We start from the raw sequence: 12,482 nt of genomic DNA on the forward strand, positions 1-12,482 counted from the left end.
ACCTGGAACAGGGCTGTGCTAATCCACCAAGGAGTCACATATTCTACCTCCCCAAATGCTCCCCTCTGCCCTTCCACCTCCATTCTGACCTCCAGTTAGCTGGCTTAGAGCTTCTGTAATGAGGCCCATAACACCTCATTCACCCAGCCCTGCAGGAGAGGGATAACCAGGCCTTCACAAGAGTCCCCTCCAAAGCGCAGCCCTAAACGCTCCTTGTGATTCTTGTTGGAAGTTTTTCAGGAGCCACAGTGCACCTTAAGTACCCCTGGAAAGAGGAGGTGCTGAGCATAACCCAAACTTTTCTTGAATTCTCGTGATGGGTGTTCCTCCCTGGGCCCAGCCATGCTGCAGCGCTGCCTCCCCTAGCACTGAGACGCAGCGGCCACGTCTCTCCAGCATTCTTCTCTCCCAGGCCTGCCGTGGGACAGCCAGCTGAGTAATCCATTAGTTAACACTGCATGTAAGAGTTAAGAAAACTGAAGTTTGGTGGAGTGATAATGGGCAAAGGTTTTGACGTCAGACAACTCCGAGTCTGGCATGAATACGGTTTACTGGAGGACATCACCAGGCTAGCCACTTCATCTCTCCAGGTGTGCATTTCCTCATATGAAATGAGAGACAGTAACAGCACCTTTCTTATGGGGTTGATGTGAGAATCCTACGAGGTAGGGATAGGTAAGGTGCCTGGTAGATAAAGTGCCTGGCACACCAAACAGCTGGTATTAAAACAGGTGGTGGGGGAGAGGGGCAGGGGCTGGGAGCGGTTGGCAGACACTGTTTGTGCCCTGCCCGTGCCCCGCCCGCACCAGCCCACGCCACGCCCACGCTCCTGATGCTTCTGGGTCTGCTGGTGTAAAATAGGTAATCCTTTGCCCCAGACTACTTTGACGTCATTGTTTCTTACACTGCTTTGCTGTCCACCAGCTGCTTCTGTCTGCAGGGCCAGTCCTGGGAGGACAGACCTGAGAGGAGTTCGCTGGTTCTGTCTACCCACCTGATAGATTCGCACCACACACGCATCCCGGAACGGGGCCAGGGGCCCACAAGGGGAGGGCAGGGTGGCTCACTGCTTGCTATACCAGGGAGGGGTGGGGTAGGGGTACCAGGAGCTTCTCCTACCCTTTGTGAAAGCTGTGTTTTCTTGATTTGGCACTCACTCCATTACTACAACTCCATAATTGTTTTCCAGAGTTCTGAGAGAATAGGTCTGCCAGTTTCACTAGTTCAAGGCTATTGCGGGGATATGGCACCCTGGGGCATCTTATGCCGCCATCTTGGTCTTGCTCAACTGGGTAATCTTTAATTAGTTTTTGACGTGGTTAAAAATTATTTAAACACTACACCCATTTGACAGGAGCCTTGAAGAAGAGCCAGGTGTGAAACCACTACATGGAAACTGCAGACATGCCAGTCCCTTTCTCCTACATTTACCAGCATCAGGGGAGACACAGAGGCAAAGCCATACTACAGATGGGGCTTGCTGAGAATCACCGAGGTGGCTTGCCAGGGAAGAGACACCTGTTATCACCTACAGGGGAGGGGTCCTAGGATATCAACCTACTCCGTGGTTCGAAAGTGTCAGGGTTGCCAACAAAAGCCTGACACACAGGTTCTGGATGGAACAATACCTTACACAGAAGAAATACAGTGAAAGATCAGCTTTGCCACTGGGTGTTGATCTCCCATGGTTAGTGGATCCTGTTCTGCAGTCAACACTGGGGATGATATTCCGGCTTCCCTCTTGGGCTGCAAACAAAGACCCTGCTCCCTCCCTGCCAAGAACAGATGTAGCAATGGGATTGGCCAGATGCCATAAAAGTACTTAGCCAACTCTGTGAATGTTTACCTATGCTCAAGGCAAAAGGGGAAGGACTGTGCTGGCTGACCAGGATCCACTACGGGATATGTTCTACATCAAGATGCTTGAAGGAAGGAGTGGCCCACATTCATCATCTGTCCTAGATGATAGGTGAAGACATCTGGTCCAAAGCAGTGCTCATTCACGGGTCCCAGAGAAAGGCAGCTGGCCACATGCAAACTACCTCTTCTGTATGACTTAGTGGAAAGAGCCCTTCAATGCTTCTCCCAGCACCAAAATTATAACCAAAATAATTGCTGCTCATCTTTCAAATACTGGTCACGTGCATGCACTATACCAAGCACTTCAGTGCTTCATCTCACTGGCCAGTCACGAGGCAGGCGTAGTGATTAGCACCATTGTACAGAAACTGAAGTACAGAGAAGTTAGGTCAGTTACCCAAGAATGCAAAGTGAAGGAACAGCAGAGCCAGGGTTTGAACCCAGGTATGTCAGACTCAAATGGCTCCATCAAGACCACTTGTTCTTCCATGAATTATAACAAATGTGCCACACTAATGTGAGATGTCAATAAAAGGGTGGTGTATGGGAACTCTGTTTTATGCATGATTTTTCTGCAAACCTACAAATTCTCTAAGAATAATAATAATAAAAGATGCCATCCCAGATTGGCCTAATTGCAAAATATGTATTCTCCCTCCTTCACTCCACAAATTTATCAACTAATGGCACAGATGGGAAAAGGCCCAAAATGAGGGAATTTCCTCTCTGGGAATAGGATACCTATTGGTCTACATAATGCTTATAGGACTGAGTGAAAATTGATGAAGAATTATGTGCAATCACATTCTCTATTATTAAAACAAGTAATTCAGTGTATAAAATAAACCCCACAGAGTTCCAACATTCCAATTTTTTTTCTCAATTACCAATCATTCTTTGGAATAGTGAGATCTTGAAATAAAAACAACAAAAATTAACCTTCTGGGGAAAGGAGTCCCGACTTTCACAGAGAGATCTGTGAGACAGCTGGGGGATGTTTTTTCTTAAATTTTTAATTTTAAATAATTTCAAACTTACAGGACTGTTGCAAAAATAAAACAAAACTCATGTAGAAAACTCCAACATACCATATACCCCTCCAGATAACCAGATCCACCAATTTTAACATTTCGCCACATTTGCCATATCTATTTTTGCTATCTATTTATCCATCTATCAAGACACCCATCTATCTGTTTATCTACCTGTTTTCTAAATATTTGAGAGTAGGTTGTGTATATCATGCTCCTTGAACATATAGTACTTTCATGTACTTTCCCTAATAATAATAAAGATATTCACTTATGTAACTACCTTAAGTAGTGTTATCAAATGCAAGAATTTTAGCTTTGATATAATGCTTACAGTCCATATTCCACTTTTTATAGGTCCCAATAATCACCTTTTGAGTCCATTCTCTTCCATTAGTAGATCCAGCCCAAAATCATGTACTGAATTTTATTGCCATTGTCTTTTTAGCTGCTTTTCTCTTAAGTTGTGAAAACATGTATACAACATAAACTTTCCCATCTGAATTACTCGCAAGCATATCATTTAGCTGGGAGATTTTTTAATTTACTTGTTTTAGAGTCAAACAGTAAATAACTGGAATTCTGATTCTTCTTGCGAATACCCTAGAACAAGGACAATTCCTCTCGGTCTAGATTTGAAACCATGACCAAAACTACTAGCTCAGAGATGCTAAGTGGAGAAACTCAGGCTCACAGAGGTTCCTGTGGTGGCAGAGCTAAGATTTGAACCCAGCAGATAACTGGGCTCAAGGCTTTTGGGTATTACATACAACTGGCATGGAGGGGAGAAAAGTCAGGAATGGGTGAGGTAGCTCTTGGGCTAAGGGGTCTGAGTTGGTTGATGAGGGATGGGGCTGAAATTTGGTTTCAGGGTTTAAATGCATTCCCAGGTGGTAGCTGGGTGTTCACAGGGGGGGTCTCACACAGGTGCACAGCTGGGTTCTACTGCAAGAGTAATAAACACATCGAACATTATAATTCACCAGCCTTTGACCCCCTTCTGTATGTTTCTCAGTGACTGCTCCTTCCCTCCACCCCCCATCTCACCAGGAAGAGTGGGTGGCAATGATAGGTGGGTTTCCAGGATCTGGTCCAGTAAACTGAGGCCAAGGGAAGGACCTCCATAACAGCAGGGAGGCTTGTACGGCGTCTGGGAGCAGGTGCAGGGGACTAAGCACACCCAGCAAAGGCAGGGTTCAAGGCTCTGGCTTGGGGGGCCTGGGGGAACTAGGGGCTCATACCCACCTTACAATCTATAGGTATTAGGGCTATAGGCTTAATTTCTCCCAAACAACTCCTCTTCCTCATCACAGCTACTGGGATCAGGGCTTCTGTGTTGCTGTCTGGCTTGATTGATATCTATTAATAGGTAGGGCTGACGACTGAAGGTCGTCAGCACCTATGATTGGGCAGGACCAGGATGCCAGGGCTGAGAGTCAAAACAACTCTACAAGTTCACTAATTGCCAAAAATAAATAAATGTGAAGATCTGGTGGCCACCATCTTAACCATGTGATCAAACTCGGCGTCGCCAGTGTGGGGACAACCTGATGCCGCAGCCCCTAACGTGATGCAGTACGAAGTACTCAGCAGTAGCAGGAATGTCCCATTTGCCAAATCTCTATCAAATCAAGTCTCTAGACTCCCAGTTCATAGGAATTCCTGGGGGTAGAGAGGGTAGAGGACGAAATTCAGGGACACCAGGAGGAAACAATCAGACAAACCAATGTTGATTCGATAGTCTTGACATTCTAAAGCCAAATGGTTCTTCAAAATTTCAATCTCATAAAAAAAAAGAAAGAAAAGGAAGGGCAACTAAAAGGGGTTGGAGAGATAACATAACTAAATGCAACACACTTATTAAAATTGTATAGAAACTATAAAATATATTTTGGTGACATTTAAATGTGGAGTATATATTAGACAATGCTTCAGAATTATTGTAACTTTTTAAAGTATAGTAATGATATTGTGGTTAAGAAGGAAACTATCCCTAGGAGATCCATGTTGAGTTTCTAGAGGTGAAGTGTCATGATGCCATCAACACATTTTCAAATAGCCCAGGAAAGAAATGTATACAGTCACAGACACTGATACAGTCATACACACATACACACGTCTACTTTACAATACAGAGAGGGGATGGAGGGCAAGGGAAAGGGAGAAAGAGAAGGCGGGGAAGGGAGAGAGTAAAAAAATATGGCAAAATGTTAAAAATTTTTAAATCTAGGGAGGATAGACATATGTTCATTGTGGTATGCTATAGATCTAAAATATTTCAAAATAAAACATTTCAAAACAACAGATCTAGATGACTGATCTCACATTGATGCTAGAGAGTCTCATCTCCTGAGAGTGTGTCCCTAACCTGAGCTTCTGCTAGTTACCAGGGGCAGATCCCTTGCCTTTACTCCCCAGGGGCCTCTGCTGTAGAGCCGATGCTGCAGGATTAGAGGGATTTCTGGCTGCCCTACCTGATGGGTCAGCTGGGACCGTGGCCTCTTTATTAATCCTCTGCTTTAACTCACCATATGAAACCCAAGAAAATCATGTGGGTCATTTACATGGACTGATTCCACCACCATTTCACTTTTTCCTGCATAGATTAAAGATGTTGTTGGTGTTTGGGTCTAATGACCATGGAACTTGAAACAGGGAGAGAAGACTGTTACCTTACTACTTTGACTAAGGTTAGGAAGAGGTGAGGCAGGGCATCCATTCTCATTAGCACTCTTTGCATGGAGAATGGGAAAACATCTTGTGAGTATCACTTATTACTTAAGTGTCAGAACAGCTTGCATCCTGGACATAAAACAGACCTGTGAATCAAATAAAGGGATGAACTTCAGGTGAGATGGGACGAGGCCAACTTTCCTCTTGTCTGGGTGACATCAATTCATCTGTGAATTCCCGGTCAAGCATATGGATCATTAGAGGGCAAGGAAGGAATGAGTCATACGGGATAGAATTTTGTTCTACAGCTGATGGATGGACAGAACAGAACTCCTTTTGCCATGGGCTATCATTTAGTGTGACACTTGGTCATTATCTTCTGCTTGGGGGGCGGGGGGTTGATCTTTTTTTTGTAATAAAACCCTTATATCCTCCATACTTTCTGTCTCTGTATTGCCCTCAACAGTACAGGGTCCATGGTAGATATATTCAATCAGGTCTCAGTGACAGAAAAAAGTCAAATCAAACCATCTTAAACAAAAATAGAAATGCAATGTTTCATCTAACTAAGTCCAAGGATTAGTACCTTGGTTCAGGGGATCATAAGATGTCGATAGGGCCTGACCTTCACAAATCTCATCTCTGCTATCCTCCAGATTAGCTTCTCAGGATCTCCATAGGCACAATATGCCTGCTCAGTCCTATATCCTTTAAGGTCTAAAATACACAGCACTGTCCTGCACAACACAAACAGTGAATCCTATTGCAAACGATGGACTATGATTAACAGTACAATTCATGAAAGAACATGTTCTTTCATGAATTGCAACAAATCCACCACACTAATGCAAGGTGATAATAAAATAGGGATGTATATGGGAATTCCGTATTTTATGCATGATTTTTTTGCAAACCCATAACTTCTTTAATTAGAAAAAAAAGGGAGAGAGAAGAGAAATAGAGCCTTCTTACAGACTAAGCAGGACTAGCATTGTGCAAAGGGTGCACATGTACAAGGCAACACTTTGGAAAGCCAGGAGGCCTGTTTCCAGGCAGTGGGGTCTGTGGCCTCTGTCACAGTGTATGCATCCCCATTCACTGCTGCTTCAAACATGCTGATCCTGCAATCGACTCTTCTTAATCTCTTTGAGAGAGAATAAAGAGTGGGATAGACTTCTTTAGAAGGTGAACTCCAAGATGCAGTTTGAATATATATTAACTTGGGAAATAATATGTGATGTCTGCTTTAACCTCAAGTGGCAAACAGGCCACAAGACAGGTGAATTTAACGTGAATAGGGATAGCTGTTGGATGTAGTTGTAGAGCATCTCCTCCTGGAAATCCTTGTCTGGACAGAAGAAAAGAGCAGGAAAACACGATCATATAGTACCCTCTCTAACAGATTCTCCCAATGCGTAGGGTCATTCATTTATTTGTTCATAGAAAAAAATATTAATATTTTCCGAATGTTTACTCTGTGCCAGACACTTCCCTAGGTAACAGCAGTGAACATAACAAATAAAGGCCCTTCTCTAGTACCTCCTAGTGAAACATATCCACATGATAGGCATTTGAAATTTGCCTTCCCAATATCTGTTTTCTCTTTTTTTGAAAATAGTTCCTTAAGGATCTACAGCTTTCCCATTCTTGATCTCTTGGTTTGAGGAATGAGGCTGTGATCTAGTTCTAGCCCGATCAACATAATGATACCAAAAACTCAGTCACAAGAGCATATGACCTGGGTGGGTCCCATATGAGCAAATCTCAGGATTTGTGTAGGAGCTATTGGGGAGTACATATGTATGTATATGTGTGTGCATACATACACATACTAAACACAGTTGCTATACCTATTAATACTATTATATATATGTAAATCTTTTTTTTTTTTTGCCAAACTTGAACCTGGAAGGCTGTAAGGCTAGAGCTACCAGAGTCAACTTGCACCACAAGGAGAGAACAAATCTGAGCACAGAGACAACACAGATGGAATTGAGTGACAGGTCAAAAGACATTGAGGTCTAATGACCTTGTTTAAACCCTGGAACAAGCCGAGCCAGAAGTCAGACATCTCCTTCTGAACACTTTACATATATAAGACAATTTCTTTTATTGTCCAGGTCAATTTGAGTTGAATGCTTTTGTCAGTTGCAACAGGAGGAATCATAATTGATTTCCCAGCTGGCTTGGAAGACTTGGTGAAGTAGTTACAGTTGCTAGCATATTTCAGTTTCTTTTTCTGTGCCAGGTTCTCCGAGGACAGACAGTGCCTGGCCAAACAGGGAGCAAGTAAAGTCCCTTCTCTTCATATCCCAATACTGCAGCCCATGCACCAGTCCCACTTTCCAGGCAATGGTTTGTGTTCCATTTCTGCTGTTTCAGCAGTCATCAATCCCCTCTTGGATAGTGAGAGCCAGGTGCCTTGGTGTCCTGGGAAGAGCACTGTACTTGCTATCAGAAGATGACCTGTCCTTTAGTTGTAGCTCTCAACTGATCATCTAATGTGGCCCGGGGAAGCTGTGGGCACACCTTAACTAACAACATCTTCAAAGGACCTATTTATAAGTGGGCTCACATCCACAAGACCAGGGGACCTGAACATGACCTTTGTGGGGGACATGATTCAATTCCCAACAATATGCCCATCTGAGTGAGGGTGGGCGTTAATCCCATATGATGAAGTCCTTATAAGCAAGGGAAATTGGAAGTCATGGGGAGTGGCCAGATCCTGGAAGAGAAAGGAGAAGAGGCTACCATGTGTACTGCCATGTGACAGAAAAGCCAGGCAACCCCAAAGACTGCCTGCCAACCAGAAGATACCGACCTTGGGAGGAAGTAAGTCTTTTAGCCTCTCAAACCATTGGTCAATAAATTCCTGTTGTCAAGCCAAGCATTGCACGGTATTTATTTTAGTGACTGAAAAATGAAAACAGCCACTATTAGTCCATCCTCCTGTTGACAGACATTTGGGGTGTTTCTAGTATTTGGTTTATTATAAAGCTGCTATGCTCATTTTGTACAAATCTTCTTGCGTAAATATATTTGTCTTGAAAAATATCTAGGACTAGACTTGCTGGTCATATGATAGGTAGGTGTCTAACTTTATAAGAGATAGCCAAACTGTTTCCCAACTTCTTGTACCATTTCACTCTCATTAGCAGTGTAGTTGGTCCAGCTGCTCCAATATCCTTATCACCACTTCCTAGTGTCAGTTTTTAAAATTTTTTAGCTATTCTGGTGAGTATATACTGGTTTTAATTTGCATTTCCCTGGTGAGAAAAGGCATTGAACATCTTTTCATGTGCTTTTTGGCCATTCATTTATCTTTTTCTGTGAAGTGTTTATTCATATCTTTTGCCTAATTTTTAAATTGCATAGTTGCTTTTTATCATTGCTCTGAAGGAATTTTTAATATATTCCATTTGTTCATTGTTATACATATCACAAACATATTTTACTAGACTGTGGCTTAACCTTTCATTTCCTTAACAGTACTTTTCAAAGGAAGGAAGCTTTTAATTTTGATGAAGTCTAATTTATCTGTTTCCTCTTTTACTGGTTATTGTTTTTTGTGTCTTAAGGCATTTTTGCCTACCCCAAGTGTGTGAAGATCTTCTCTGATGTTTTCTTCCAGAAGTTTTATAATCTTAGCTTTTTTATTTAGGTTTATGTCATATTTCAAATTAATTTTCACATGTGGCATTAAGTAGGAGCTGAGTATTTTTTCAGAAGGTTATCCAGTTAATCCAACTTTGTTGAAAAGACTGTCTTTTCACATTGAATTGCTTTGACACTTTTGCCAAAAGCAAACAGACTATTTGTATGGGTCCACTCGATTTTCTCTACCTATACCTTTGGGCCTTGCTCTCTGCTGGCCACACCAAGGGACCCAATAACCCAATATGCAACAGAGGGCCTGACATCCAAAGAACAAAGGACTTGATGCATAATTGTTCTGTAAACCACAACTTCTCTAATTAAAAAAAAAAGGAAAGAATACAGGACTGGAGTGAGCTCTAGCCCTGGCCTTGGTCCTACCTGCCCCTGACTCCTTGGGGCATCTCGGTGAGACCCCAGATTTCTGACAAATGAGGGAACCAAACCAGCTGTGTGCTAAGCATGAAGGCTTTTTTCTTTCTTTTGCTAACATTCTAGGATTCCGATTTGTGCCACAGTATCTGCAGCAATGAGAGCTCTGTTGATGGCTCCTATGCCAAGATTATTCTCTTGGATGCAGAAAGGGCAGTGGTACTCTTGACTTTTTACATGATGGACTTGAATATAAAAGGCAAAATCCTGCTAGCACAGAAAGTTCTGAAATTAAAGTCTTCTGAGGCTTTGAATAAAAGTCTTCAACATTTTCCCCTGAAGACTTCATTAATTCATTGATTTTTCTCCTTAGACTAACATCTGCTCTAAAGATATGAAAGGGTTAATTCACTTCCAATGTGCTTCACCTCTCTCCTGGAAGTAGGGAAATTAACTTTTATTATGCAGAATTTGGCTTAAAGCATCAGTGTCCGGTCTAGTGCCTGATCATCAGAGGTCTTTTAATTATTACTGCTTGAGAGTAGCTGAAAGAACTGAGAATATTTGGCTTGGCAAAGAGAGGACCAGGGAGAGACTCTTATTCTTTCATTCTGTCTCTCTCTCCCTCCTGCTTTCTAGTTATAGAATAATTAAAGTGCTGCAATGTAGAAGAATAGGTATTAAATTTAAGCATCAAATGTGAGGTTGAACCCGGCAGCTTTTAAGAGCCATATAGTTCAAAGCCACCTCTTGATGAGTACAGCAATGAAGTCACATTCCCCTTCACAATTCATCTGTGGGTATTTCTAATGCAAATAAGAAGTGATAAACATAACGGTACACAAAGATTCTAATTTTGTGATCCAGATAACAGACCATGGTGTGCAGCTCTGCCAGAGCTAGGTCCCCACCACTAACCTAACCTTGGTTCGCCCCTCTGCTCTGCCAGCAAGGCTGGCCCACCATGCCTCCAAACCCCTGCTACCAGCTCCACCTGCAATCATGCTCTGACTCTCAGCAGGAATTTCCTCCCCTTCTGTTGTGCTGCTTTGCCTTTCAAGAGCCAAATTATCTGGGACTGTCCCCTCTAGCCACTCAGGAGCAAAGGGATGGCTCCACTTTCTGACCTCTGGGTGATGTGGTTTTCTAAAGCACTTCTTTGGGATCATTAATCCTGCTTTGCATAGCTCCCTGATGTTTCTCCCTGATTCTTCCACTCCCCATCTTGTTGAAGGCAGAGACTGATTCAGAATCCTACAGTCCAGCACCCAGCTTTGCACAAGGCTGTGCTCAGTTGATACTTGTAGGTAAGGGACGTTTCCATATAAGGGCTTTTGTTGGTATTCCCTCCTGGAATAAGGCTACCTGAAAGTTATAGGTCTAGATCATTGGAATCTGGACCAACTCATCGCGTTGACCATGGTCTCTCCTGTACCTCTTTACCAAACGTGGGAGTCCAATTGTGCCCAGGGTAGCTTGTGGGCAAGACACAGAGGAGGCAGAACCACTCTCTCCTCCCTTCAAGTTCTCCTCACCCCAACCCCAAACCCTAAGTACCTGATGGGATCTACATGGATTCACCAAGTGCCAACTGAGTGCCCACATGCGCTACGGATCAGGTGCACAGAGATGGGTGAGCCTGATGCAGCTCCTGCTTTGGGGGGTTTCCAGCACAGTCCTTTCCCACACAGAGCCAGGATTTGTCCTCCTTTGCAGCTCTCTCTCTAGACCCTAAGATGTCTTGGTTCAGGTATCTTGGGTGTGCCATGTGTTTCTTTTAGAGGTAGGTCTGTTTGCCCTTTGCTGATGCCAACGTCCCCTAAAGCCTTCTTTCTACCTATTCCCTTTTGTCCCAGACCGAGACACTGTTTCTTCATTTCCAGGAACCAACTTCTCATCTATTTCCCCTGCTCACAAAAATAAAAAACAAAAACAGGCTGGGTCTCTCCTAACAGCCAGGAGACACCTGGGATTCTCAGGGAGAACCTAATGGTTGTGATCATGAATTTTTCATCTTAACTATCTGTCTGGGTTAAGTGTGCAGACCCGAGCCCTGCTGGGCTTTTTCGGACACCGGTGACGGTTGGGGCCTTTGGAGGACGAATCTCCTGGTTCTACCGGCCGCCGGGGCTGAAGGCTGCTCTAGCAGTAAGCCACCCTGAGCGCCCCTCGGGCAGAGACTGTGCTAGCGCTTTGCTCACAGCGAGGCTGCCCAGAGCTGCTCAGTGGGGACATGCTCCAGAGATCCCGCCCCCCGGGGCCGCCTGGCGCTGAGGAGTGGCGGGGAGCCAGCTTTGCCTTTGCCCTCAGTCTATGCCAGGGCTGTGGAGCTCGGCTGGCACCTCCTGAGGGAAAAGGGAAGCCCGCGAGTGATCTCGGGGAACTTCCTCGAAAAAAAAAAAGAGAGAATTCAGGTTGGAAAGGTGTAGGCAAAGCAGAAAACGGGAGGGAGGGAGCGCTCCTCGGCACGGACAGAGGATGCCCATGCTGCACTAGCTCAAAAGAATCCCCAGAGCGCTCGTACACTCCGTGCCCACGTGCGCGCGTGTGCCAGGGCCGGAGAGCGGGAGTCGGAGGCAGAGTGGAGAGGCGCCGAGGGGCCGCAGGCACAGCCCCCGAGAGCGCGCAGCCCCGGCACGGGGCCCAGGGGCCGCCCACCCGGCGTGGGGGGAGGGCCGAGAGCGCGCAGTGGAGGGGGAGGCGGCGGCGGCGGTGGGGCTTCCCCGGGCTTCCCCTCCCCGGGTTCGGGCGCCTCGCGCTGGCCCGAGACGTTGAGACACGCCCCGGCCACAAGGAGCCAGGAGTCCCCGGGGCGAGCCCGCCCTACAAGGGGACGCGGGGCCCGGAGCTCGGGGAGCGTCGGGGAGCGGCCGGCGCCCGGGAGCCCGA

Source organism: Tamandua tetradactyla, chromosome 13, assembly GCF_023851605.1.
Source record: "Tamandua tetradactyla isolate mTamTet1 chromosome 13, mTamTet1.pri, whole genome shotgun sequence".
Lineage (NCBI taxonomy): Eukaryota > Metazoa > Chordata > Mammalia > Pilosa > Myrmecophagidae > Tamandua > Tamandua tetradactyla.